General features: G+C 43.6%; 1 long non-coding RNA gene across 4 annotated transcripts in view; it reads left to right on the top strand.

Annotated features, from left to right (window-relative positions):
* The window catches only part of LOC133751562 (uncharacterized), a 32999-nt gene extending 5509 nt beyond the window's left edge, over positions 1-27490 (top strand). The window contains exons 3-4 of one of the 4 annotated variants that reach the window (XR_009864826.1): positions 22524-22630; positions 22891-23085. This is a non-coding gene — a long non-coding RNA (uncharacterized LOC133751562). Of the gene's footprint in view, positions 1-22523; positions 22871-22890; positions 23086-26987 lie in introns of those variants that run through there. The other 3 variants (XR_009864824.1, XR_009864827.1, XR_009864825.1) reach the window with 3 other exon arrangements.
* Positions 27491-27924: the final 434 nt, after the last annotated feature.

Below are 27924 nucleotides of genomic sequence, written 5' to 3'. Positions count from 1 at the left end.
GAGTCACTCACTGTTACTGTGTGTAGGGTGGGATGGGGCGGGGAGTGATGGGTACAGAATGGCCATGTAAACCAATACTGTAATGCAAACTGAAAAGTGATGTCATAGGTGTTACAGGTTTACAGAAGACAAACATTAAAGCTGCTGTGGAAGTGTGGGATGACGGGAGAAGGTTTCTGTTCTCCACATTTTTAAATCTGTGTTTTAATATAAGATACACTTGTACACATGCATAACCTCAAAGGTGAAACAAGTCATTCCGATTTTCTTCTGTAAATCTTTTACCTCTCCTACCAGAATACTGGACTTAGCTATGAGAGTCTGTCAGATCTCAAAAGCAAGATTAGAAATTTCAATACCTGTGGTTATTTGATGCAGAATGCAAAGAAATTTTATTTTAATTTGTAGTCAAAATTGAAATAAGTCAAATTTGAAATTAGAATAAATCCAAAATGGTATTTAAAAAAAAAAAAAACAGTGTCTCCCTCTCTGTTTCTGTAACACTGCCTTTCAAATAAATAAATAAATCTTTAAAAAAAATAAAAAAACAACTGGGGGGCCAGTGAAACAGCAGGTTAAGTCATAACCTGCAAAGCTGGCGTCCCATGTGGGTACCACTTCTATTCTGGGTTGCTCCAATTCCAATCCAGCTCCCTGAAAATGCACCCGGGAAAGCAGCAGAAGACGGTCCAAGTACTTGGGCCCCTGCCACCAACACGGGAGACCAATGAAGCTCCTGCCCCCTGGTTTCCATCTGGCCCAGCCCTGTCCATTGAGGCTATTTGGGGAGTGAATTAGCAGATGGAAAATATCTCTCTCTCTCTCTCTCTCTCTCTCTCTCTCTCTCTTTAACTCTGCCTTTCAAAGAAATAAATAAATATTTGGGCCAGCGCCATGGCTCACTTGGTTAATCCTCCGCCTGCAGTGCCAGCACCCCGGGTTCTAGTCCCGGTTGGGGCGCCGGGTACTAGTCCTGTTGCTCCTCTTGCAATCCAGCTCTCTGCTGTGGCCCAGGAGGGCAGTGGAGGATGGCCCAAGTGCTTGGGTCCCTGCACCCGCAATGGAGACCGGGAGGAATCACCCGGCTCCTGGCTTTGGATCAGCACAGCGCCGGCCATAGCGGCCATTAGGGGAGTGAACCAATGGAAGGAAAACCTTTCTCTCTGTCTCTCTCTCACTGTCTATAACTCTCTCTCTCTCTCACTGTCTAACTCTGCCTGTCAAAAAAAAATAAAAATTAAAAATAAATATTTTTAAAAATCAACCTTGTGTGTATAAGTTTAATGAAAGTATTTTCCCAGTATATGTATAGCAAACATAGGTAAAAGAATTTTACAAAAGACGAATCTTTAAACTATTTGGTGATGTTAATGTTGCTTATTATTCAAACGTAGTACTAAAAATACCTGAACAACTCTAAGAATTCCCAAAATACAAAAACGTGATCCTGGCTTAATAGTTCTTGATAGAATTATAATTTCATGGATCTTTGCCACATTACAGTTCAGTATAACCTATTCAGCCACACTCCATGACATATAACAGTGATAAATATTAAAGGAATAAATGAAGTAGAGTTGGTAATATTATTAACTAGGTCATTCAGTTCACCCAAGCTAATATAATTCTAGGCATAAAAGCCTCTTAAGCTAAAATATAGCAGAGTTAAAATACAACTGAGTTTTAAAAAGTTGCAAAAATAGAAATAATAGTTGAAGTTTACACATTGAATACCATGACACACCAGGAACAGCCCTCCACACTTTAGAAAAGTTGTCACAGTGGGGCTGCCACAGTAAGCTGATGCTGGTGATGCCAGCATCCCAAATGAGTGCCAGTTTGTGTCCTGGCTGCTCCATTTCTTATCCAGCTCCTTGCTAATATGCCTAGAAAAGCAGACAAAGATGGCCAAAGTGCTTGGGCCCCTGCCTTGCACATAGGCAACCCAGATGAAGCTCCTGGCTTCGACCTGGTTCATTCTCTCCCTCTCTCCCTCTGTCCTTTTCACTCTCTCCCTCTCTCCCTTTCCTCCTCTCATTCTCTCCCTCCTTCCCTCCCTCTCTCTTTCTCGCTCTCTCTCCTCTGCCTTTCAAATAAATACATCTTTAAAAAAAAGATAAATTGCTACAGTTAATCCTCCCAACACCTGATGTAGTTACTATGAAATCGCCAACTTAAGTAGCAGAAATAGAAGCTTAAGGAAGTTCAATAAGTCACTGAAAGTTATAAACATGATCATCAGTGGAGCCCAAGTCTGTGAACACCTACTGTTTAATTTTGCCATTCTGCCTTTAACATACTGAACACAGCAACCGAAAATTGAAGTAGGCGTAAAACACAATGACTGAAATTTGAACTTGTATGACTTTGCTTGTAGAAGGAAGAGAATGGTCGTTTTGCTTTAGCTGGGTTAGTAGGTGTTATGGAATCACAGGTGGGAGGGATTTTGTTCAAAGAGGAACAGTGTATGAGCACAGATCCTTTTCTTTGTGCCCTGAGCACATAATGTGGTGGTGCCGGCAGATGAGGCTGGAGGGGATGATTGCGCTCAGTGTGTTACACAGCTTATTTGTTTGGGAATTTTGACTTGATCCAGAAGGCACTAATTAGTCGATGGAGGTTTAATATTGGAGAAAGAATTCAGATGTCAGTGTGGACGGTAAATTAGATGCATATTAAATATTGTTTGCAAACAATCCAGATGAGCAATGAAGTGGACTAAATGAAGGCATGGACTATCAAAGTAGTACAGACATAAACCTTGCAGGGGTCAAAAAATGTGCAGCATTCCTTCTGCAGGCCCACAAGTGCAAGCACTTCAGTCAGCTCTTGAGTATACGCAAAAGTGGTTAAGGGGTTAGTGAAAGAATTCTGTCCTGAGTTTCTTGCACACCAATAATATTTCTGGCTGTGAGTTCTTTACCAATCCAGACAGGGAATCATCACTTGTGACTTCAGAGGAAAGAGTAATTGTAAAATTCATTAGGCTTCCTAAATAAAGAAGTGCAAAATCTTCCAAGAAAATAATTAAACAACCATGGGGCCAAGAGCCTCATCTGTATAATTTAAAGCTATGAAGTGGGTCATTGCTTAGTGTCCCACATCTATGCATAGCTAATTCATAATCATGCTCCATCTGGCCGAAATTAGTCACTTTATTCTCTATGCCAAGAACAAATACCTGATTTTAGAGGTTTCTATAAACTATCAAATGTAGCCTCGTGTGCACCTGAATTATCCATTCTGCTTTTCTTGAAATACTTTAATCTTTCTAGAATTAAAAGAAAAACTAGAATACGTGCAATATAATAAAGCTCCCATTTCAGGAGCCCAGAGCCCTTAACCGAAGGGTGTTGGGGGGAATAGTCCTATACCTACTTTCAGACAGGGAAACCAAACAGATGTGTGCCAAGACTCCAGGTGCTGAGGTGGTCAATTAGGACAGCAAGCCAAGCAGAACGTTGTAATCAAATGTCTTGTTAATATTCTGGGACAGTTCCAGCAAAAGGCACAAGGGTAGGCACTGGCTCCCTAGGGCTTCATTTTTCCTCCTGGAATGGTACCAGGCAAGGGTCAAATGGAAGCACAGATGTCAGAAACCATCCCACCGCCAGGGAGCCCTGGAAAAAGGTTCCTGTCTGTTGTGGACCTATGGCCCATGAGAACAGAGGGAAGGGCTTGGAGTAGAAAGTACTGATCCCAAATAGAGAAAACTGCCTCAGGCAAGGCCCCCAGGAACAAAGTCCTGATGGAGGTTACCTGGGAAGTATCTCAGATAAGGCCCGATAAAGAGGCATCTGGATGGAGGTTCCTGGGCTGGGAATGCAGACACACTGCTGGCCTGGGGGGGCCTGAGTCCTGACAGCAAACCCCTCTCTGAGCCCCCAAATTCTTTTTTAATATTTATTTATTTGAAAGGCAGAGTTACAGAGATGGAGAGAAAGAGATCCTCCATCCACTGGTGCACTCCCCAGTGGGCCACAATGACTGGGACTGGACCAGGCTGAAGCCAGCAGCTAGGAAGGCTATCAGGGTCTCCCATGTGGGTGGCAGGGGCCTAAGAACTTGAGCCATCTTCTGCTGCCTCCCCAGGCACATTCGTAGGGAGCTGGCCTGGAAGGGGAGCAGCCAGGACATGAGTTGGGGCCCATATGGGATGCTGGTGTCGCAGGCTATGGTTTAACCCACTGTGCCAGAACATTGCCTCACCTACTAAATTCTTGACACAGTCTCTTCTGCCACCATGAAGTCATAGACAGGATCTAGAAGGTCAGGTCATCTAGAATAGGCAGTTTTTAAAAATGCTAGCTTTTTTTTTAACTTTTATTTAGTAAATGTAAATTTCCAAAGTACAGTTTATGGATTACAATGGCTTTCCCTCCCCATAATTTCCTCCCACTTGCACCCCTCCCATCTCCCACTCCCTCTCCCATTCCATTCACATCAAGATTCATTTTCAATTATCTTTATATACAGAAGATCGATTTAGTATATATTAAGATTTCATCAGTTTGCACCCACACAGAAACACAAAGTGTAAAATACTGTTTCAGTACTAGTTATAGCATTAATTCACTTTGGACAACACATTAATGACAGATCCCACATGAGGAGTAAGTACACAGTGACTCCTGTTGTTGACTTAACAATTTGACACTCTTGTTTATGGCGTCAGTAATCTCCCTAGGCTCTTGTCATGAGTTGCCAAGGCTATGGAAGCCTTTAGGGTTCGCCGACTTCGATCTTATTCCGATAGGGTCCTAGTCAAAGTGGAAGTTCTCTCCTCCCTTCAGAGAAAGGTGCCTCCTTCTTTGATGGCCCCGTTCTTTCCACTGGGATCTCACTTGCAGAGATCTTTCATTTAGGTTTTGTTTTTTGTTTTTTGTTTTTGTTTTTTTTTTTTGCCAGAGTGTCTTGGCTTTCCATGCCTAAAATACTCTCGTGGGCTCTTCAGCCAGAAAAATGCTAACTTAAACACAGGTGGAGGGACTTCCTCAGCCCCTCAGTCCTAGAACTGCCCGCTAATCGTTTCCTCGAGTCTTCGTCACTGTGATGACTACAGACAGTAGCTAACACTGAGTCTGGAGAACAGAAGCCCCCTCCTCAGTCTAAGACGTAGCCCAAAGGTTTCCATGTGACAGCTGTTAGGCCGCCTTCTACTTGCAAACATCTTGTATTGGTCAACACAGTGATGCCCTGCACAGTGTGGTCTTGTTTGTAAGACTGAGTGATTGATTGATTTGAAAGGCAGAGTGACAGCAAGAAATAGAAAGAGAAAGGAAAACAAAAACAAAGATACACAGAGAGATCTTCCATTCAGTGGTTCACTCCCACAATAACTAGGGGAGGGCTAGGCTAAAGCCAGGAGCCTAGAATTCTATCCTGGTCTCCCAAATAAGTGGCAGGGACCCAAGTATTTGGGCCATCTTCCACTGCTTTCCCAGGTATATAAGCAGGAGGCTGGATCAACAGTGGAGTAGCCAGGACCGGCGTAGTGGCACAGTAGGTTAAGCCTCCACCTGCAGTGCCAGCATCCCATATGAGCACCAGTTTGAGTCCCAGCTACTCCACTTCCGATCCAGCTCTCTGCTAATGTGCCTAGAAAAGCAACAGAAGATAACCCAAGTGTTTGGGCCACTGCACCCATGTGGGAGACCTGAAAGAAGCTCCTGGCTCCTGGCCTCCACCTGGCCCAGCCACAGCCATTGCGGCCATTTGGGGAGTGAGCCAATGGGTGGAAGATTCTCTCTCTCTCTCTCTCTCTCTCTCTCTCTCTCTCTCTCTCTCTCTCCCCTTCTTTCTTTGTAACTCTGCCTTTCAAATAAATAAATATAAAAAAAGGAAGGAAGGAAGGAAAGAAAATGGAGTAGCTGGGAATCCAACTAGCACTCCAATATAGAATACAGGCAGTCCAAGTGGCAGCTTAACCCACTGTGCCACAGCACCCACCCAATGTGATTTTTTTAACCTTTATTCTTTCTTTCTACTGAAATGTGAAAAATGAGCCTACAGCAGGAATGGGGGTGCTCTTTGCATCTTGACACTTGCCAGGCAACTGGAACTGCAGTGTGCCTCTGTAGATGGGGTGACTGGTGTGCAGTTCATCAGCTGGCCCAGTTCAATCATGTGGGCTAGCCAGTGCTTCTCAGCCATCAGTATGCATGCAAGTCGCCTGGAGAATCTTATTAGATTCAGATTCTGATTCAGGTCTTGGAAGGATCTCTAACGAGCTTCCAGGCAATGCCAATACTTCCAGCCCCAGGAACCACCCTTGCAGTGGCAAGGATTCAGGGAGATAGCATAGTAATCGAGCACTTTTCTATGACACAAACAGTCTGGTTTTAGATTCAGTTCAGTCACTTACTCGTTGTCACGTAGGAACATTGCCTGGGAGAAGTTCCTGCATTATCTGTGCTGCTGATTCCTCATTGCAAAATGGTGCTAATAGTCGTTCTTCACTCGAAATGCTCCAGAAGAGATGGAGTCGTTGTGTGTGATGTTGCTCAGATCCCAAAAGGGTGTCTGACACAGCAAAAACAAGCAGATCGACAAATGTGAGCTATTATCATTCAATACTGAAATAATAATGCATCGCCCCCTTGCTGAAGGTTGTGGACTGGTTTTCCCCGTCTCCAAGATGAAGTCCAGACTCCTCAGCTGGTTTACAATGTCCTTCACAGTCTGGCCTCTGCTTTACTCTCCAACCTCGTCTCCATTCCAGAGTTGGGATTCTTGCCAGACCCTCCCCTCACTCCTGTAAGCTCAGTTCCCCTCTTGTATGCTCCCATAATAGCTGGGGCACATCTCTATGGCAGCACCTCTCACATCCCATTGTAACAATCAAGTTTTCCGTCTCTCTTCTTTGGACCAGTTCCTGTGGCAGTAATCGTACGTTAAGCAAAAATGTCCTTTGTGGAATAATGAAAACCTGCCCAAATATGCTTACCAGGGCTTTTTCAGACCTCTCTTTGTCCAATCCTTTGACCTCTTCTTTTATGGGTCCTGAATATTTTTTAAAGATTTATTTATTTGAAAGGCAGAGTTACAAAGGGAGGTAGACACAGAGAGATCTTCCATCCACTGGTTCACTCCCCAAATGGCTACAACAGCCAGAGCTGGGCAGATCTGAAGCCAGGAGCTTCTTCCAGGTCTCGCACACAGGCACAGAGACTCAAGCATTTGGGCCATCTTCCATTGCTTTCCCAGGCCATAACAGAGAGCTGGATTGGAAGTGGAACAGCCAGGACTCAAACCAGTGGCCAAATGGGATGCTGGCACTGTAGGCAGCAGCTTTTACCCACTACGTTGCAGCACTGGCCCTCCTGGTTTTTTGTTTGTTTGTTTTTTGTTTTTAATTTTAAGGATTCAGACAGGCCATAGCCCCATCCCCCAAGCACGAGATGCACACGTACCCATCACAGCCATGGCCCTGCTAGTATCACAGCAGCCCTGTGAGGAAACCACACTCTAGACATTGCAGAAGTTCTTGCACTTCGAGATTCAAGGACACAGCTACCTGAATCAGGGCCCCATCACCAGGCAACCTGCTAGCCTAGCACAGATGGAAATGCTAGAGTAAGCCAGCACGGTTCAAATTCACACTGGGTACTTTCCACAGACCATCCTCGTTTAAATCTCCATAACGCCTTTGCATGGCCTGGAAGACCTCTCGTAGCTTCTGTCCACCTCTTGAGTCAAGTCACACTCACTACCGTCTCTCTGCTCCAGCAAGAGGGGTCGGCTTTCAGTTCCTGGAAGACATCGCTGCTAACTGCAGGATCTTCCCCTTGGCCTGAGATGCACCTTTATTCCAGTCACCACTCACACTCACACTCACACACACAGCCGCTAATCTCTCTCTGCCTCCTTTTCATTTCCAAAATTTTGTTTTCTTCCCTGCTCTATTCTAACACCAAGCATAGCGCCTAAAACATAGGAAGAGCTCAATGATCATTTGTTGAATGTTGTTGAATTAACTTCTCTGTGATACTTCTTTAAAGTGCAGCCTCCCTCTGTAAGTGCCCTGCCCTGTGTGGGGTTTGTTTTTCCTTTATGGTACCTGTCACTGATTCTAAATATTTTCCTTTGTCTACTTTTTTAACCCCTATTTTCCCTCCAGAATACTCTAAGTTCCATGAGGGTAAAATATATTAGTTTTGTTCGATGTCCAGCACCTCGGAATTGGTTGATATATATTTGTTCTTTAGAGTTGTTCAGTGAAAATTAACTGGCTCAATAATGGCAGCACTTGGAGCCAGTGCTATGGCACAGCCGGTAAAAGCCACCACCTGCAGTGCCAGCATCCCACATGGGTGCCGACTCGATTCCCAGCTGCTCCACTTCTGATCCAGCTCTCTGCTATGGCCTGGGAAAGCAGTAGAAGATGGCCCAAGTCTACTTCAGATCAGCCCAGCTCAGCTCTCGCCATTGCAGCCACTTGGCGGGTGAACCAGCAGATGGAAGACCTCTCTCTCTCTCTCTGCCTCTCCATCTCTCTCTCTGCCTCTTCTTCTCTCTCTGTGTAACTCTGACTTTCAAAAAATAAATAAATCTTTTAGAAAAAAAAAGAATGGGGCAGCATTCTTAATCCATTTTATTTATCTGATATACAAAACTCCTGTAAAAGTTTCAAGGACCCTTTGTAGCTTAAAATAGAACAATTAGCATTAGGCAGAGCAGTTTGGAACAGGAAAAAGTCTTAAGTGTCATCAGGCTCATTTTTCTCATTTTACAGATGAAAACATTAGCAGCCAGAAAGGGGAAGTAATATGCACAGCTAGTTAGTAGCAGGATTACAAGTAAAACTCAGGCCTTCTCTCAGTCCTTTTTTTTTTATTATTATTACTTATTTGAAAGTCAGAGTTTACATGGAGAGAGAAGGAGAGGCAGAGAGAGAGAGAGAGGTTTTCCATTTGCTGGTTCACTCCCCAACTGGCCACAATGGCTGGAGCTTCGCTGATCTGAAGCCAGGAGCCAGGAGCTTCTTCTGCATCTCCTGTGCAGGTTCAGGGACCCAAGGACTTGGGCCATCTTCTACTGCTTTCCCAGGCCGTAGCAGAGAGCTGAATTGGAAGTGGAGCAGCCGGGACTTGAACTGGCGCCTATATGGGAATGCTAGCACTGCAGGTGGTGGCTTTACTCGCTACACCACAGCGCCAGCCCCTTCAACTTTTTTACTACACAAATAATCCACCCAGGAGTAAAGTTTACTCAGCAGCTGCTCTATTTTACTTTCATTTTTTTATTATAATTTTAATTAATTTTTAACAGATTCAATATTATTTAGAGATACAAGTCTAAGGACATAATGATATTCCCTTCCTTCCTCCCTCCATCTCACCTTCCTTCCTTCTCTCTTCCTTTCTTTTTTGTTTTTTTAGTTTTTGAGATAACATTTTAAATTTACATTACATTGTAAAGGCTTACTACTTCATCAAATAAGAAGTTTAACAAGTAAAAGGCAAAATGATCCTAGTTTAGTGGGAATATACACAATGGCTATAAACAATAATTGAATGGAAAAATGATCAACTCACCCAAATACAAGTTTTTTTTGTCAGTTATTCATATTTCTGTCAATGAAATAGAACCAACTAAATACTTCCTGTGGGTTACAAGACAATAATTACATTCATTTAAACTTTAACTTATTTCTTCTCAACAGTTAGTGTACAAGAATAATTTTTTAGAGACTGTAATGCAAATAATTATACATTACATTTTTTGTACTGTATTAGTTACCACAGATCAGGGAAAACATGATAATTGTTTTGGGGGAGAGACTGGCTTATATCATCAAGTATAATGGTTTCCAGTTGCATCCATTTTGTTACACAAAACAGGCTTTCATTCTTTTTAACAGCTGAGTAATATTCCATAGTATACATAACCACTTTTTTTTCATTTATTAAACTTTTATTTAATGTATATTCATTTATATTAATTTCCAAAGTACAGCTTATGGGTTACAATGGCTTCCCCCCTCCCATAACTTCCCTCCCGCCCGCAACCCTCCCCTTTCCCACTCCCTCTCCCCTTCCATTCACATCAAGATTCATTTTCAATTCTCTTTATATACAGAAGATCAGTTTAGTATATATTAGGTAAAGATTTCAACAGTTTGCCCCATATAGCAACACAAAGTGAAAAAACTACCGTTGGAGTACTAGTTATAGCATTAAATAACAGTGTACAGCACATTAAAGACAGAGATCCTACATAATTTTTTTAAATTAATTAATTTTCTATGCCATTTCCAATTTAACACCAGGTTGTTTTTTTTCATTTCCAATTCTCTTTATATACAGAAGATCAATTCAGTATATAATTAGTAAAGACCTCATCAGTTTGTACCCACACAGAAACACAAAGTATAAAAATACTGTTTCAGTACTAGTTATAGCATCACTTCACATTAGACAACACATTAAGGACAGATCCCACATGGGGTGTAAGTACACAGTGACTCCTGTTGCTGACTTAACAATTTGACACTCCTGTTCATGGCGTCAGTAATCTCCCTAGGCTCTATTCATGAGTTGTCAGGGCTATGGAAGCCTTTAGAGTTCGCTGACTTTGATCTTATTCCGATAGATAACCACTTTTTTTTTTTTAATCCAGTCATTGGTTGATGGGCATTTGAGTTGAGTCCGTCCACCTGTTCGTGTGTTGATGGACACCTAGGTTGACTCCACATCTTTGCTATCATGAATAATGCTGCAGTGAATACGGGAGTGAAGCTATCTCTTTTACCTGCTGACCTCCTTTCCTTGGATTCACACCCAGAAGTGGGACAACTCGGTCACACTCGGTTCTCGTTTTCATTTTTGAGGAACCTCCACACTGTCTTCTACAGTGGCCACACTGATTTGCATCCCCATCACAGTATATGAGGGTTCCCCTTTCCTGACATCCTCGCCAGCATCTGCTTTTTCGTTTTCTGGTTCTGGATGGGGATTTTGGTTTGCTTTTGTTATTGTTGTTTGTTCTGTTTTGTCTTTGAAATGATAGCCATGATATCTCACTATGGTTTTGATTTGCTTTTCCTTGATGATTGGTGGTGAGTATTTTTTTATAAATTTAATTGCCATTTATATACCTTCTTGTGAGACATGTCTATTCAGGTAATTTGCCCATTTTAAAATCAGACTACTTACTTTCTGCTGTTGTTTGAGTGCTTATAGGTTCTGGATATTAATCTGTTGTCAGATAAACAGGTTACAAATCTCTTCTCCCATTCTGTAGGTCCTCTCTTCACTCTGTTGGTAGCCTCCTAGGCTGTGTGGAAGTTTGATGTAATCTCATTGGTCAAATTTTGCTTTTGTTGCCAGTGTTTTTGGGGTCATATCCAAAAAAATTCTTTGCCCAGAATAATGTCCTGAAGAGTTTCCTCTCTTTCCTTCTAGTATTTTCACAGTTTGGGGGACTTAAAGTTATGTCTTTGATCCACTTTGAGTTTATTTTTGTGTATATTAAAAAATAGGGGAGGCTGGCGCTATGGCATAGCGAGTAAAGCTGCTGCCTGTGGTGCCAGCATCCCATATGGGCACCGGTTCGTGTCCCAGCTGCTCCATTTCCGAACCAGCTCTCTGCTATGGCCTGGAAAAGCAGTGGAGGATGGCCCAAGTCTTTGGGCCCCTGCACCAGGGAGACCTGGAGGAGGCTCCTGGCTCCTGGCTTCGTATCGATGCAGCTGTGGCCGTTGCGGCCATCTGGGGAGTGAACCAGCAGATGGAAGACCTCTCTCTCTCTGCCTCTCCTTCTCTGTGTAACTCTGAATTTAAAACAAATCTTAAGAAAGGAAGAAACTAAGGAAGGAAGGAAGGACGTTCTAGTTTTCTTTCTTCTGCAGACCTGTATCTAGTTTTCACAATGCCTTTGATTGAAGTGATTGACCTTTTTCCAATGTGTGTTCTTGTACCCTTTGTGAAAAATCAGTTGGCTGTGAATATATGTGTTTATTTGTGGTTTCTGTATTCTGTTTCATTGGCTTATATGTTTTTGAACAACATTAATTGATTTATAATTTTTATTTGAAAGGCAAAGAGCAGAGAGTTAATTCCATCTTTTGGTTCACTCCCCAAATGCTGGATCAGAACTCGATCCAGGTTTCCCATGTGGATAGTAGGGACCCAAATACTTGAGCCATTACTTGCTGTGTCCCAGGCCACACATTAGCTGGAATCTGGAATTGAGGAAGCAAACACTTGAACCCAAGAACTCTGACAGGAGATGTGTATGTCCCAAGTGATGACTTAATCCAAATGCCAAATGCCACCCCTGTGTGTCTGTTTTCATGACAGTGCTATGCTGTTTATGATAAGGTATTGTGATGCCTGCAGCTTTGTCTCTTTTCTCAGGGTTTCTTACTATTTAGGGTCTTTTGTGGTGCCATACAAATTTTAGGAGTGTTTTTTACACCTATGTAAGTAATTAATATTTTAATAGGAATTGTGTTGAATTTGTAGATTGTGCCAGAGAGTGATGGACATCTTAAAAATATTAATTATAAATTACTCAGTGTGTGGTATTTTGTTACAGCATCAGGAACAAAGTAAGATAAAATTTCATGCCAAGCCGATGCCGCGGCTCAATAGGCTAATCTTTCACCTGCGGCGCCGGCACCCCGGGTTCTAGTCCCTGTCAGGACGCCAGATTCTGTCCCGGTTGCTCCTCTTCCAGGCCAGCTCTCTGCTGTGGCTAGGGAGTGCAGTGGAGGATGGCCCAAGTGCTTGGGCCCTGCACCCGCATGGGAGACCAGGAGAAGCACCTGGCTCCTGGCTTCGGATCAGCACGGTGCACCGGCCATAGCGGCCGTTGGGGGATGAACCAACGGAAAAGAAAGATCTTTCTCTCTGTCTCTCTCTCTCTCTCACTGTCCACTCTGCCTGTCCAAAAAAAAAAAAAAAGGAGAAAAAAAAATTCATGTCAAGAAGTGTGGCATTGCTATGAAAAAATACCTAAGTCACGTGGAAGAGGCCTTGGTACTGAGTAGTAGGCAGAGGCTGACAGTTTGGAGGAGCAGGCCAGAAAAGTGTACATTGTGAGCATGATGGGTGTTTCTGGTGAGGACTCAGAAGAAGAGAACTGTAGAGAAAGCCTGAATCTTCCCAAATATGGTTTAACTGATGATAATCAAAATGTTGCTATAAATATAGACCACAAAGGCTATTCTTAGAAGGTCTCAGTAATGAACAAAGTATTAGAAGCTGGAGAAAAGGTCATCATTGTTGCAAAGGTGAAGAGCTTGGCTGAGCAGCATCTGTGCCCTAGTACTTTGAGCGAAGCAAAACCTAAAAGCAATGAACTAGGATATTTGGCAGAAGAAATCTCTAAGCGAAATATTCAAGGTCCTGCATAGCTTCCCTTGCCTACTTAAAGTAAAATGCAAAAAGGAAAAAATAAAGATGGAATTTAATATGAAAGGGGAAACAGATTTTGAAGATTTGGAAAATTATCAGACCTGCCAGATTGTAAAAAATTAAAAAGAAAAAGCCATTTTAGGAGAAAACACTAAGGATGTAGCCAACCAACTCTTTGATAGGAAGATTACTGTTAAAAGGAAGCCACAGGCTCATCTTCGGGAAAACGGGAGCTGCCCCGCCCTTCACAGGGCCGAATACCAGGACCTGGGGAAGAATGGGTCCAGACGACTGGCCCTGGGCACCCAAGGTAACTCGGGGCACATATCCCAGAACTGCCCCAGGTTTCTGCTCCACATATCCAGGCACAGCACTCCTCAGCCACCTCAGGTGTGGCTCAAGTGTACCCAGGTACAAGCAGGGTTGTCCCTCCAGTAGGCACAGTGTTAAACCTGGGTGGCATCTGTGCCATGCCAACTCTGCAGGCATACAGTGTGCAAGAGCTGGGGGGAGGGGGCAAGGCTGCCTCCATGTGGATTTCAAATCATGCCCCCAGAGAACTCTGGGGCCCAGGCAGAGAACTGCCAAAGTGGTAGAACACTGCAGACCACTGGGGACCACCAGGGAAACAGCTGGTGAAGTCATGAGGGAGGGCCGCTCCCGAATCCCAAATCTGTAATGACAACCACACCAGCACATAACTAACACCAGCCTGGAGCCACAGGCTCCAGACCCCAAGTTGCTGTGTCCCGGGAAACCACGGTGGTTGATGGGCCTGCCTGGGGGCCTCAGGAACCCAACCCCCATCCCACTGCATCTGGAAGACAGAACATGGAATCAAAGAAAATCTCATGTTGGGAGCCAGCATTTGTCTTAGTAGTTAAGCCACCAGATGGGACAACAGCCCATGTCAGAGTGCCAGGGTTTGGTCCTGGCTCTGATTTTGATTCCAACTTCCTGCTAATGTGCACTCGGAGGGGCAGAAGATAATGAGTCAAATAGCTGGGTTCCTGCCACCCATGTGGGAGACCTGGACAGCATTCTTGGCTCCCAGCTTCCACCTGGCCCAGCCCAGCCACTGCAGGCATTTAGGGAGTAGACCAAAGGGTGAGAATGCTGCCTCTGTCCACATGTCTCTCTCTTTCCACCTCTCCTGCCTGCATCCCCCAAATAAAAATAAATAATGAAAGAAAAATATCCTATGAATTTAGATTGAATGCTGTTTGCCTTATTGAGTTTTAGACTTACTTGGGTCCTATTATCCCATTCTTCTTTCCTATTCCTCCCTGCAGGAATGGGAATGACTATCCTAGGCCTGTGCCACCATTGTATTTTAGAAGTATATCACCTGTTTGATTTCACTTGTTCATAACTGGAGAGCAACTGGCAAGGATAAATTTTGAGTCTCACCGATGTCTGATTTTGATGAATCTCTGGACTTGACACTTTAGAGTTGGTGCTGGAATGAGTTTCAGAATTTGGAGACTAGGATGGAATGAGTGTTAGAGGAGACAAGCAGGTGGGAAGAGCATGAATTTTCAGGTCCAGGGGCCAAACCCTGTGGCCTGGATGTGTCTCTCAAAATGTTTATGTTGACATTTAATTGCAAATGTGATAGGATGAAGAGGTGAGCCTTTAGGGGTGATTAAATCACCATGGCAGAGCCTCAATATGTAAGAGGCTTCACAGGTGAGTGTTAGGCACAGTGCAAAAAGTTGTCACTTGAGATGCCCACATGCCATGCTGGAGTGCGTGTTTCTAGTCCTGGCTCTGCTCTCCATTCCAGCTGCCTGCTAATGTTCATCCTGTAAGCAGCAGTTGATGGCTAAAGTACTTAGGCCCCTGCCATCCAGATGGGAGACCAAGGTTGAGGTCCAGGCTCCTGTCTCTGGCCTGGTCCAGCCCTGGCTGTTGCAGGCATTTGGGGAGTGAACCAGCAGAGGAAAGATCTGTCTCCGTCTGTCTCTCTCTCTCTCTCTCCCTCTGCCTCTAAAATGAAATCAATTCATTAAAGCGAGAATCTTTAGAAAGCTGCATGGCCCTTTTTGTTCCTGCAGCTTTGCCCATGTGGATGCAGCCACAGGGGAAGCAGAGCCTTTTCCACAGACATTGTGCCTGCAGGCCCCTTGATCTCAGCCTCCAGAACTGTGAGAAATAAATTCATGTTCATAAGTAACCAAATTTATGGATTTTTATTATAGTGGCAGGAATGGACTAAGTCACCCAACAAGTTATATGAGCAAAGCAAAAATTTATTTAGCAATAAATGTTTGTCTTTTAGGTGTCACTGCTATGTACTGAACCAAACATCAGGCACTAAGATAAAAAGCATATAAATAATTTCATTTGAACTCTCAGGATAAGCCTATGAGATGGATGTTACTACTAGTCCTATTTTACAGAATAGGCAACTGAGTCTTAGCAAGGCTAAAATGCCCAAAGTCAGGCAGCTGGTGTGAATTCAACAGCTGGCTCACACTCTTAGGCTATAAACCTGACTTCCTCCAAGCTATGTAAGGCTGACTTTTTACCATATTGTTTGTAAGCAAAAGGATTCTCTCTCTCTCTCTCTCTCTCTCTCTCTCTGTGTGTGTGTCTCTCTGTCTGTCTGTCTGTCTCTCTCTCTCTCTCTCTCTCTCATACATACAGACACACATACACACACACACAGGAAAGTTACAAAAATTTCATGTATACCTTAGTTAACGATTACAAAAATAAACACTGATGAGGTCTTTACTAATTATATACTGAAGTGATCTTCTGTATATAAGGAGAATTGGAAATGAAAAAAAAAAAAACAACCTGGTGTTAAAATGGAAATGACATAGAAAATTAATTAATTGAAAAAAAATTATGTAGGTTCTCTGTCTTTAATGTGCTGTACATTGCTATTTAATGCTATAATTAGTAATCCAATGGTAGTTTTTTCACTTTATGTTGCTATATGGGCAAAATGTTGAAATCTTTACCTAATATATACTAAACTGATCTTCTGTATACAAAGAGAATTGAAAATGAATCTTTACATGAATGGAAGGGGAAAGGGAGCGGGAAAGGGGAGGGTTGCGGGTGGGAGGGAAGTTATGGGAGGGGGGAAGCCATTGTAACCTATAAGCTGTACTTTGGAAATTTATATTCATTAAATAAAAGTTTAATAAAAAAAATAAAATAAAAAAATAAATAAACACTATCTAACCACCACAATAGACAGTTACAAAAATAAAGCATGGCTATACTGACATCTCTTTATCCTAACTGCCCCTCTCCTCTCTGAAGGTGACAAGGTCCTGACTTAAATGATAATGGCATCCCTGTTTTCCTTTATATTTTTACCACGTACTGATGAATTCCTGAACACCATTGATTAAGTCTGCCTTTAGGAAGGGAGATGATTTATACAACTGAGATCATAAAAGATCTTTTTTTCACATCTAGATTTTTCAATGGTTCAACTTTGCTTCAAACTGATCTAAATGCTTACAGCAGTAATTTGCTCATTTTCATGGCTGAATAGTGTTTGATTAGATGAATATGCCACAATTTAGTTATTCTTTCTGCCATTGATAAACACTCGGAGTTTTTAATTTTAGGATATGTTGGCTAATTCTGGTACAACACTCTTGAACCTGTGCCTCCGTGTCTGAGCATGCATTCCTCTAAGGTTTAAACCTGGAAGTGGGGTGTCTGGGCCATGGGGTGTGTCTATGAGCATACTCAGATTTAGAAAATAATACAAGATTATCTAAGCGCCTGTACTATTTCACATTCCCATCTGCAGTGTGTGAGACTTGCTGCTGCTCCCTCTCTTTGATAAGGTTTATGTAAAAGACAGACTGTTGGGGGCAGGGAGGGCGCATTTGACACAGTGGTTAAAATGCTGCTAGGAACACCCGCATCCCAGATGGGACTGTCATGGATTCCAACCCTGACTCCATTTGCAACTCCAGCTTTCTGCCAGTGTGCACTCTGGAGGTAGCACATAAAAGCTCCAGTATAGGGGTCTCTGCCACCCATGTAGGAGCCCAGGTTGAGATCCAGGCTCCTGACGGCAGCTGCAGCCCAGCCTCTGCTGTCGCAGGCACTTTGGAGAGTAAACAAGCAGGTGGGAGATCTCTGTCTCTACCCGTCTCTGTCTTTTTCTCTCTTCCTGCCTTTTAAATGAGATGGAAGTGAACCAATCCATCTGCAGCTCTGTCCCTTGCCTTTCCTGTCAAGTCCCACGCAGCAGTCCTCTCGCTCGGCTCCCTCATGACACCTGTGCTGCCTTGGGTTCTGAACTTCCCATTTTCCAGCTACATGTCCTTTTCCACTTGTATTCTCCCTCTTGGAGTAGGAAAAATTCCTGAGTTCTACCATAAATTACTTCAGCCGAGCTCATATAAGGAATGGGAGAAAAGACAAAAAAACATAAATTTCCTAGAAAGATATTCTTTATCAGTTTAGTTATGGTCTCTTCAGAACCCATACAAGGGCCACAGACACAGGGAGAATTTTCCGTTCTCCAGGTTATAAGCAAATCCACTTTCCAGAAATCCACATGCTGACCTAAATCTACAAGTCTAATATGGTCTTTCCCTCTGACATTACACTAAGATCAGTAATGAAGGATTCAGCAAGTTTGATTTGACAGAGAATTAAGTGAACCTCAAGAATAAAAGCTCCTTAAGACAAGTTTTGGTTGCCCAAGACAGAGGACAACACATTAGTATGTAAATAAATATTTGTTGGTTATGTAATGCAAGCATAGGCTGTCAAATGTCATTTCTAGATATTTGCATGAGAAACCCAATGACTTTATGGGTTCTTTAAATTGTAAGAGATGGAAACCTTTGACATCTCAAGCTATGGTTACAGTCAGAGCCATCAAGCACTTGGCTCACTCCCTCTGTTCTATTAGTTGCATCCACTGCACCAGGCATGTAAGGAGACCATCATTCCCAGTGATGGGTTTTCAGAAAATACAGGCCAAGAGAGAACTCTAGGATCTTGAAGTTTCTGATTACATGTTGACATCATATAGGAGTGGTTTAACCTGAAAAGAGCTGTGGTATATATGGATATTTTCATGCTATTCATTCACTCATTCAAAAAATATTTACCATGCAACTTCCTGTACCAACTACAGTGAGCTCAGTTATGGTGAAATCACTATGAATAAGACAAAGTCTCCTCATTTAAGTCTAGACACAGAGGAAAATTCCAATAATTAAACTACACGGCAATCAGAGCTGTGATGGAGGAAGCCATGAAGTCTGAGAGTGTAAGGAGATAGCACCAAGCACATGGAGGAAGAGGAAGCTTCCTGGAGAAAAGGATGCTTAAGCAGAGATGATGAGAAGCCAGAAGGCATTAGCCAACCAAAATACGAGGGAATATCTGTACCCCCATGTTTACTGCAGCTCAATTCAAATAGCTAAGGTATGGAATCAACCCAGGTGTCCATCAACTGAAAACTGAATAAAGAAAATGTGGTGTATATATGTATATATACTATGGAATACTGCTCAGCCATGAAATAAATGAAATCCTGTCTTTTGCAACAAAATGGATGCAACTGGAAACCATTATGCTTAGTGAAATAAGCCAGTCCTAAAAAGACAAATGTCGGCCGGCGCCGCGGCTCACTAGGCTAATCCTCCACCTGCGGCGCCAGCACCCCGGGTTCTAGTCCCGGTCGGGACGCCGGATTCTGTCCCAGTTGCCCCTCTTCCAGGCCAGCTCTCTGCTGTGGCCCAGGAGTGCAGTGGAGGATGGCCCAAGTCCTTGGGCCCTGCACCCGCATGGGAGACCAGGAGAAGCACCTGGCTCCTGGCTTTGGATCAGCGAGATGCGCCGGCCGCAGCGGCCATTGGAGGGTGAACCAACGGCAAAAAGGAAGACCTTTCTTTCTGTCTCTCTCTCTCTCTCACTGTCCACTCTGCCTATCAAAAATAATATTAAATTAAAAAATTTTTAAAAAAGACAAATGTCATATGTTCTCTCTGATATGTGGTGGTTAATACAGAATACAAAAAATGTCTAGGAATGAAATGAATATCTTCTGATTTGATTGTTGTTTTTAGCCTTTGTTTACACTCCTATAAACTTGTTGAATATTATCCTTAGTGGTGCATTAAGCCTGTGATTATAGACTGGATTGAAATTATATTTTTGCAAAAATTTTAAAAATAAGAAAGGAAGAAAGGAGGGGACTGAGAGAGGGAGACCTAGGGAGGGAAATACAATTGTCTTCTTAGAATTGTACCTATGAAGTCTATTCTCTTCATATCAATAAAAATTGAAAAAAGAAAAAAACTATGTGACTATGTGAGGTAATATTTATGCTAATTAGCTTAATTGTAGTGATCATTTCAAAATGAAGGGTCAAACATCACATTGTACAGCTTAAATATGTACAATTTTTATTTGCTAATTATACACCAGTAAAATCTGAAAAGAAAATAAAGATAGATATATAGATGGGGGAAAAAAAGAAATAAGCCAGTCACAAAAAGACAAATATCACATGTTTTCTCTGACATGTGATAGTTAATACTGAATACAAAAAAATGTGTAGGAATGAAACGGACATCTTGTGATTTGATTGCTTTTAGCCCTTGTTTATGCCCCTGTGGAACTTTTACTTATTGATTATTATGGTTGGTGGTGCATTAAGCCTGATTATAGAGTGGATTTAAATTCTGTTTTTGCAAAAAAAATTTTAAAAAAACAAAGAAGAAAGGAAGGAAAGGGAGTTGAGGAAGGGAGGGAAATAGAATTGTACTAAAAAAAATACATGGAATCTGTTCTGTTTATATTAATAAAAAAGTTTTTTATAAAGATTTATTGATTTACTTGAAAGTCAGAGCTACAGAGAGGCAGAGGCCCAAGGATTTGGACCATCTTCTACTGCTTTCCCAGGCCAGAGAGCTGGATCGGAAGTAGAGCAGGCAGGACTTGAACCGGCACCCATATGGGATGCCGGCACTACAGGCGGTGGCTTTACCCACTACGCCACAGCACCGGCCCATAAAAAACTTTTAAAACAATAGGGAAGACAAAAGAAGTGAAAAGAGGAATATGAACCAAAGCTAAAAGGGCAAGAGAGAATAAGAAAGAAAAAAAAAATGTTCAGAACAGCTGGAGCATGAAATACATAGAAGACTGGGAGAGAGAAGACTAGAGCAGAAATGAGGGACAAGATCCTTGTAAACCGCATTGAGGAATGGAGAGCTGTGGGGCACTGACAGGTTTTGTAGGGGTGGGCATTTGGCACAGAGTTAAGGTGTCCCTGGGGCTGTCCACATCCTGAATGAGAGCACCTGGTTCAAGTCCCAGCTCCTCTGCATCTCAGCCAGCTTGCTGCTCCCGTGCACTATGGGGGCAGCAGGTGATGGTCAAGTGCTTGGGTCCCTGCCGCCCATGTAGGAGACCCAGATTCAGCCTGGCCCACAGCCCTGGCTGTTGTGAGCATTTGAGGATTGAATCAGTGGACGGAAAAATCTCTTTGTGTCTCTATTTTTAAGTAAAATGAACACCCTGGGAGAGCCTAGTGTGTCCCTAAACAGCAGAAGCCACCTTTGCCGGCAGCAGCCTCTGTTTCACCAAGCAGTATTCTACTGGCCCCTCTTTGGGCTTCCAGAAACATGGCTAGCTAGATTCCCTTCTTAGTGCTCAAAGAGGAATTCTAGAGCCCAGATTTACTGGGGCCAAAAATAAAAAAAAACCGGGATGGGTGTTTGGCCTAGTGATTAAGATACCCGTTGTTAACAGCTGCTTGCCATATTGGAGCTTCTCAGTTCAAGTCCTGGCTCCACTCCCCAGTCTAGCTTCCTGCTAATGTGCACAATGGGAGACATCAATGATAGCTCAGGTAATCAGATTCCTGCTACCCATGTGGGAGATTTAGATTGCGTTCCCAGTCCCCAGCTTTGCTTGGCCCTTGTCCAGCCATTGGGGGCACTTGGAAAGTGAGCCAGTAGTAGATAGGAGTTATCTGTCTCTGTTTCTCTGCCCCTGCAGTATATACAAACATTTCACTTTTCTCTGGATTCTCAAAAATTATTACTGAAAGAGGATTGGTACAGGCAACCATAGTCAAAAAACAAAAACAAAAAAAAATTTAAATAAATCCTGAGCATGGTACTCCCCAAAGTCTCCAAGGTCATGAGCTAGACTTGCACCTGAACACTTGGCCTACTTTTGTGTGCTTGCAGGACTAGCTGTCTCATAGGCCTCAATCTGCACAATAACTTTCAGCTGCTGTCCCAGCCCCCAATTTGGGTCAATTCATTCGGATTCTGAACTCTCCAAACTTTCCCACCTTTCTCCCACATGCTAACACCACCATGATGATGCTACTAATTTGGGAATCAAATAACAGCTAACTCCAAACAATGCAATACTGCTACTTCTCAGAACAGAAAGGTTTTGATGAAGACAGAGAAAATCTACCAACTATAATGCAACTTAGTTGCTGGAAAATAGAAAGTCAAGGAAGATTGGAAGAGAGAAGATAGCAGTGCAGAAGGTCAGGGAACTATTAATGAATTCCCTCGGTGGCACAATGTGTTCTTTCACATGTCTCTCTCCTGATGGTCGACTTATGCTGGCCCCTTAATCTGTACAGTGAGCCTGAACTTTGACTTACTGGATAAATGTCAAAGACCCCTGGATTTCTGGTCTTGACAGCTCAGGTAATTTCCTTTCCCAATGAAACAGATCATGTAGAAATAAAACTGTATGCTCATCTAAATTTTTTTTTCTCTTGTACCCAACTAACTCCCTTCTGGTCCCACCCATCAGTCCTGAGTTTACTGACAAAGCCTCAGGAGCCTAATGTGTGAGGGCTGGGGCCAAATGTAAGGAAAAGAAATAAATAAGGGATAGTTAGCTTGACTGGTGACAGATCGCTGCCCCCGTAGCAGAATCTGCGGGAGTTCAGATGCATTTCAGCAGGTGCGAAGGATCTTCGATGTAAGAGAAGAGAGAGCGAACCTGGCCATCTTCAGGGGTCCTGATTATGAGCCCACATTCCACAGCTGCCATACATTCAAACATTTATAACAGTCAAGGTAATTTGAGGCACCAGCCACCTACTCAGAGATTTCTCTTGTTGGGCCTCAAATGCCCTATTCAGTTATCAAACCTTGGTTTCATAGCTTCTGTCTCACCTGACAGAGTGCTGACAGGACCAGGACAGAATCTTGCCACTGACAACAGGTGAACAGCAGGTTGAACCTACAGTTCCAGAGGAAGACACTAGGAGGAGCAAGAGATCAGAAAAGGTTTGGCTATCCTCGGCTCTCCAACAAGTCTGACTGGGAAAGGTCTTCCCTTCATGAAACCAAAGATTGGGGAAGATGGACACAAATCCTGCTAAATGCTAAAATGCATACAAAGAAACAGGGAAATGGGGCCCAAATAAAATATCAGACTAAAACTCCAGGGGCTGGCGCTGTTGCGCAGTGAGTGAGGCCTCCGCCTGCAGTGCCAGCACCCCATATGGGCGATGGTTTGAGTCCCGACTGCTCCTCTTCCAATCCAGCTCTCTGCTATGGCCTGGGAAAGTGGTAGAAGATGGCCCAAGTCCTTGGGCCCCTGCACCCACGTGAGAGACCCGGAAGAAGCTCCTGACTCCTGGCTTCTGGCTTTGGAACGGCACAGCTCTAGCCATTGTGGCCAACTGGGGAGTGGACCAGTGGATAGAAGACCTCTCTCTCTCTCTGCCTCTCCTTCTCTCTCTGTGTAACTCTGACTTTCAGATAAATAAATAAATATTTGAACAAAATAAAACTCCAGTAATCGATCCATTTCTTATGCAATCTATGAGTTGCTTGATGAATAAAATATTTTTATAGATTTATTTATTTATTTGAAAGGTAGAGTTACGGAGAGACAGAAGGAGAGACAAAGAGATCTTCCATCTACTGGTTCATTCCCCGAATGGCCTCAGTGACCAGGGCTGGGCCATGCCAAGCCAGGAGCCAGGAGCTTCTTCCAGGTCCCCCACGTAGATGCAAGGGACCAAGCACTTGGGCCATCTGCTGCTGCTTTCTGAGGCACATTAGCCAGAAACCGGATTGGAAGTGGAGCAGCCGGGACTCGAACTGGCGCCCATCTGGGGTGCTGGCACTGCAGGCGGTGGTTTAACCCACTGTGCCATAGCTCCAGCCCCTGACAAAGAATTTAAAATAACTATCATGATGATGCTCAGTGAGTTTAAAGAGAAGGCAGAGAGGCAACTAAATACAATCAGGAAAGTGGGGCAAGAACAAAATGAGAATATCAACAGAGATAGAAATGATTTTAAAAAGAACCAAGCAGAAATTTTGGAGCTTAAAAGATAACTGAAAAATTGTTAGAGAGGTACAACAGCACACTTGATCATGCAGAAGAAATAAGAGAGAGATTATGTGAAGTTATAAAACCAGAGGAGCAAAATGAAAGAAAAGAATAAATAAATGTGAAGAGAGTCTAGGCGACTCATAGGACCCTGTCAAGTGACTAATATACATCTTATGGAAATCACAGAAAAAAAAAATGAACAGAGAGCTTACTTAAAGAAATGATGGCCAGGGCCCGGTGCTGTGGCACAGCGGGTTAGAACCCTGGCCTGCAGTGCTGGCATCCTATATGGGCACCGGTTCAAGACCTGGCTGCTCCACTTCCGATCCAGCTCTCTACTATGGCGTGGGAAAGCAGTGGAGGATGGCCCAATTGATTGGGCCCCTGCACCTGTGTGGGAGACCCAGAAGAAGTTCCTGGCTCCTGGCTTCAGATCAGCACAGCTCTGGCCATTGTGGCCATCTGGGGAGTGAACCGGAGGATGGAAGACCTCTCTCTCTGTCTCTACCTCTCTCTCTAACTCTTTCAAATAAATAAAATAAACCTTAAAAAAAAAGAAATGATGGCCAAAAACTACACAAATACGAATGGAAACATAGTCAAAAACTCAAAGAGAGGTGTGCATTTGGGGCAGAGGTTAAGATGCCATTTGGCACACCCACATCGCATATAGGCGTGCCTGGGTTGAGTCTTGGCTCTGCTTCTGATTCTAGCTTCCTGCTAATGTGAACCCTGGGAGGCACCAGGTGATGACTCAAGTAACTGTGTCCCTGCCACTGACGCAGGAGACAGAGATCAAGTTCTGCGCTCCTGGCTTTGGTCTGGCCCAGCCCTGGCAACTGTGGGCAGCTGGGGAGAGAGTCAGTGGATGGAAGATTCTCTCTCTCTCTCTCTCTCTGCCTTTCTAATCAACTACTTAAAATGTTAAGACGCTTATTGACATTTTGAGATGTGATGCTTTTGAACAGCCCTTTGTCTCACCTGTTGAGGAACAGGTTTATATATATTATATTATATATTATATATATTATTTTGTTGAGTTCAATATAGGGTTATCTTATGTGTATAAAGTTAATTGAAAATAGGTCTTTGTAAAATATAAGAATGGGAATAGGAGAGGGAGGAGGAAGAAGGGTGGGAGTGAAGGAAGGAAAAAAGGTAGCATGGGAAAAATCACCATGTTGATAAATTTGTATATATGAAATGCATGAAGTTGTATACCTTAGATAAAAGGCTTCTAGGTTAAAAAAATTCTCAAAGACTTCAAATCAGGATAAATTATAAAATATTCACACCAAACACATAATCAAACACCTAAAGTCAAAGACAATATGGCACAAGCGGGTAAAGCCGCTACCTGCAGTGCTGACATCCCATATGGGTGCCAGTTTGAGTCCCAGCTGCTCTACTTCCAATCCAGCTCTCTGCTATGGTCTGGGAAAGCAGTGGAAGGTGGCCCAAGTCCTCGGGCCTCTGCCCCCATATGGGAGTCCCAGAAAAGTCTCCTGGCTCTTTGTTTCAGATCAGCCCAGCTCTGGCCATCGTGGCCATTTGGGAAGTGAACCAGCAGATGAAAAATCTCTCTTATCTCTCTCTCTGCCTCTGCCTCTGCCTCTGTCTCTGCCTCTTTGTAACTCTGCCTTTTAAATAAATAAAATAAATTTTTTTGTTAAAACATAGCAAGAGATGGGCTGGTGCCGTGGCTCAATAAGCTAATCCTCCACCTGCGGCACCAGCACACTGGGTTCTAGTCCCGGTCGAGGCGCCGGATTCTGTCCCGGTTGCCCCTCTTCCAGGCCAGCTCTCTGCTATGGCCCAGGAGTGCAGTGGAGGATGGCCCAAGTCCTTGGGCTCTGTACCCGCATGGGAGACCAGGAGAAGCACCTGGCTCCTGGCTTCGGATCAGCGCAGTGCACTGGCCGCAGCGCGCCAGCCACGGCGGCCATGGGAGGGTGAACCAATGGCAAAAAGGAAGACCTTTCTCTCTGTCTCTCTCTCTCTCACTATCCACTCTGCCTGTAAAAAAAAAAAAAAAAACACATAGCAAGAGAGGAGCAATTTGTCACATAAAATGGAGTTTCTGTAAGATTATAAGTGTATTTCTCAGCAGAGTAAAAGGGAATAGAAAAGCATATTCAAAATACTGAAGGAAAAACTGAATCAGAAGCATTGTATCTGCCAAAATTACCCTTCCAAAATTAAACAGGAGTGGTGTTTTGTCTAGCAGTGAAGATATCAGTTTGGACACCTGCATCCCATATTAGAGTGCCTGGGTTCAAGTCCTGGCTGCTCTCTCCTAGTGTCTGGGAACAGACATAGAAATCTCAGAGGAAATTCTGATTATCTCTACTCGGTTTGCATGCCTCTGCCTAAACCCATCACTATGATGAAGGATGCTAGGGTAATGCAATTGGCTCAAGCTTGAAATAGATGGTAGCAGGTGGAAAGAGGGGGCAGTGCTGGAAATGAGACAGCCCGTGATTGACAGTTGTACCAGGTTACATGGAACAGAGCAAGAAAGAGTCTCCCTTGGAAGGAATGCCAATAGATTCAAATAACTAACACCATGGCTGCCAAGAAAGGTGACAATCAATATTGGAGATGGGGAGGTTGGAGAATGAATTCAGTGATAGGAGACAGCAGGGATAGGTGGAGCACTATTTTTCTAAGACCAGGCTGAACTAGGCTATGGGATTATAAAGTTGTTGTTAGGGTAGATGTGGAGGGGGCAGAAGGTAGGATGCATGAAAATAAGAACCTTATGTTAGCTACATGTATGCGTGAGGTAGTTTAAATTCTCTCACTTTTGGGCTGGCGCTGTGGCATAGCAGGTAAGGCTGCCGCCTGCAGTGCCGGCATCCCATAGGGGCGCTGGTTCAAGTCCTGGCTGCTCCACTTCCAATCCATCTCTCTGCTATGGCCTGGGAAAGCAGTAGAAGATGGCCCTGCACCCATGTGGGAGACTGGCAAGAAGCTCCTGGCTCCTGGCTTCAGATCAGCACAGTTCCGGCCATTGCAGCCATCTGGGGAGTGAACCAGCGGATGGAAGACCTCTCTCTCTCTCTTTCTCTCTCTGCCTCTCTTTCTCTCTGTGTGTAACTCTGACTTTCAAATAAATAAATAAATCTTTAAAAATATAAATTAAATAAAATCTCTCAATTTTCCATAAAGGGATATTTCAAAATTGAATATGGATTAGAGACTGATGATGGAAAGTGCTGTGATTTTCTCAGGTAAATTGTGGAGTTGGATGCAATTAGAAACACATCCCCAAAATAGCTTTGCTTTTGTTGGCAGGTGGCCAGACCCTGAAAAGCTTAGGTTGGTATAAAGGAGATTCAAATACATGTCTTACATATGCTTAAGAAATCGAGCTACAGGAAGAGACAAGGCAGAAGAAGCCATCTGCCTGGAAGGTATGCAAGATCCAAGAGTGAGTGTGCAAAGGAAGAGAGCTTCAGTCTTCTAAGATCATGGGCAGTGAAGAGGTCAAAGACTCTAAGCTGCGTAAAGAACATCAAGACCAAGGCAGACAGCGTCCGGGGCTCATAAAAGCCAGCAGGAACACTGTGCTTCCAGCTGTTTAGCACGCAAAGTCCCTTCCTTCAAAACAGTGCCACACCTCTTCTCTAAGAAATCTGCCAGCGTATCTCCGCAGTAAGGAGTTATTCCATTCATGGACTCACTGGTGCGTGCTCAGGGCTGGCCCATGAGGAATGGAGAGCTTTTGATGACACTGGGCCAAGGGACTGAGAAGACTAGAGACCTGCTGCAGCTTGTTCGTCCTTCTTCCCTGTGATGTTCAGGTGAGAAATCAAAATAGTACAAGCACCTGGATAATTGCCCGATTTCTCAGCGTGGAGCTCTTTTTAAAACAAAATTTGGGAGCCAGTGTTTAGCCTAGCATCCCACATTGGAATACCTGGGCTCCATGTCCAGTTCGGGCTCCTGACTCCAGCTTCCCGCTAAAGCATGCCCTAAAAGGCAGCATGATGGCTCAGTATTTGGGTCCCTGGTTCCCACTTGGGAGACCTGGATTTTGTTCCTGGCTCCTAGCTTCAGCACTGGCTCAACCTGGACATCTCGGGGTGAACCAGCAGATAGGAGCTCTGTTTCTGTCTCTCTACCTCTCAAACCCCCACAATTCCCTCCCCCCCAAAAAAAAAAGATACCAAAAGAAAAAAAAATTAGAGGAAGGCCCACAAGCACCTCTCCCTTCCCATGACACACTAAA

The sequence above is a fragment of the Lepus europaeus genome, chromosome 22 (assembly GCF_033115175.1).
Source record: "Lepus europaeus isolate LE1 chromosome 22, mLepTim1.pri, whole genome shotgun sequence".
In the NCBI taxonomy this organism is placed as follows: domain Eukaryota; kingdom Metazoa; phylum Chordata; class Mammalia; order Lagomorpha; family Leporidae; genus Lepus; species Lepus europaeus.
This window is presented reverse-complemented; position numbering and strand designations above follow the sequence as displayed.